The sequence below is a fragment of the Cannabis sativa genome, chromosome 4 (assembly GCF_029168945.1).
Source record: "Cannabis sativa cultivar Pink pepper isolate KNU-18-1 chromosome 4, ASM2916894v1, whole genome shotgun sequence".
NCBI lineage: Eukaryota > Viridiplantae > Streptophyta > Magnoliopsida > Rosales > Cannabaceae > Cannabis > Cannabis sativa.
In genome coordinates this window covers 38,172,813-38,174,736 of record NC_083604.1, presented here as the reverse complement: position 1 = coordinate 38,174,736, position 1,924 = coordinate 38,172,813, and the positions used below count along the sequence as shown (strand labels likewise).

Below are 1,924 nucleotides of genomic sequence, written 5' to 3'. Positions count from 1 at the left end.
CAACCTCTAGCACACCACCTACTTTCTTAGTTTGACTCCTTTCAGTTGGCCACTGCTGATTGTTTAGAGCCATCTCCTCCAATAGATTGTAAGCCTCATTAGCACTCTTTCTCATAAAAGCTCCACCAGCTGCTGCATCTATCAGAGTTCTAGTGTTACCAACCAACCTGTTGTAGAAATTGTGAACCAGCATCCACTTCTCTATACCATGATGAGGGCATTTTCTGATTAGATCTTTAAACCTCTCCCAAGCCTCATGGAGAGATTCATTATCTTGCTGACAGAAGTTGTTGATTTCACCTCGCAACTTGGCTGACTTTGCTGGAGGGAAGAACTTTGACAAAAATTTCGTGGCTAAGTCATTCCAAGTGGCAATATAGTTGGGTGGCAGGGAATTCAACCAGATCTTGGCTCGTTTTCTGAGTGAGAATGGAAACAGTCTCAGACGAATGACATCATCACTAACTCTATTGACTTTAAAAGTCTCACAAAGTTCCATGAAGTTAGAGAGATGCAGATTAGGATCTTCAGAATGGAGGCCACCAAGCGGGCGAGAATCGCACCATTTGAAGTATGGCAGGTTTGATCTCAAAGTTATTCGCATCGACTGCCGGTGGCCTGATACATGACTGCACTCCAGTAAGAGTAGGGAGAATGTAATCTCTCAAGCTACGGCCATTAGCTTGATCTTCAACGGCACCGCCATTATTACCGTTATTACCTCCATTGTTTGCAGCATTAGCATTCACATTAGCAGCCATGATTTCTGATGTTTCAGCAGTTGCTGAAACTCTTTCTTGCCTCTTGTTCTTTCGATTTCTTCTACAAGTTTTCTCGATTTTAGGGTCAACGGGTAATACAACTGCTTGCCCTTGGCGGCGCATGCACTCAAAATACCTGAAATAGATAAGAACAGTTTTGCAAGAGAAAGGTTAGAAATTCAGCAAAAAAATATACCAAAGTAGAAGTTAGTATAATTTTATGTAATATTACTCTTTATACAATCCCCCGGCAACGGCGCCAAAAACATGTTACGAAAATTATAAACACTACGCAAGTATACACAATCAAGTAGTAAACTCACACAGGTGAGGTCGAACCACAAGGAATTGGAATAACTACTACTAAACTATACCTATAATTCTATTTGGAAAATCGAAAAATAATTATGATTTAAAAGAAATAAAGTAATTCAGAAAACGTAGTAACACAATTTAAAGTTAAGCAAGATGAGATGATAGGGAGGAGAATCCTGTTGTTGTTTACCTAAATTGTTAATGCCTAATTGCTATCCTATTCTTGAAGTAAATGACAGATTATAGAGTAACCTAGCTCTTTTCAGATCTTCTAGGTTCTAAATCACATGTCATCTAATTAATTCCTTAATTAAACTAACATGAAATCAGTATTAGGTAATAATCTACTTGTCACATAAGTCATGTGAATACTCTCGTTTCACATAGAACATCGATTATCCAAATTTTAGCATTCTCAATTCTCACTTTTCAGATTTCGAATTGAGATCATAAAGCATGCACAAGGTGATCAATCTTAAACATGAAATTAAGAACAAATTAAGATAATTTCACAAACAAGAATGGAGGAATGGCAATTAAACATCAACTAGGCAAAACATTAAACAACAATCATCATCCTCCCTAAATGGGAAATTTAGTTCAGAAATAAATCCATAACCATTCCTATAACAATATTCAACATAAAGAAATTAAAGAGGAATAGAGAAAGAAACTATTGGTGGATGAATTCTGGATCTTCACTTTGAATCACTCTGCTCTTCCTGCCGCTCTCTACTATGTTTTAGGGTTCCAAATCGCTTCCTCTCACTTCCAATCGCAGTTTTCCATTTATAACTAATTTTTAGGGTTCGATGGACAAAAATACCCCTGGGCCGTATGGGATCTCG

At 37.6% G+C, this 1,924-nt stretch overlaps 1 non-coding gene across 1 annotated transcript; it reads left to right on the top strand.

Annotated features, from left to right (window-relative positions):
- The first annotated feature begins 203 nt into the window (after nucleotides 1-203).
- On the top strand, nucleotides 204-310 carry LOC115715405 (small nucleolar RNA R71). Its single transcript, XR_009687645.1, has one exon. It is a non-coding gene; the product is annotated as a small nucleolar RNA R71 (small nucleolar RNA).
- Nucleotides 311-1,924: the final 1,614 nt, after the last annotated feature.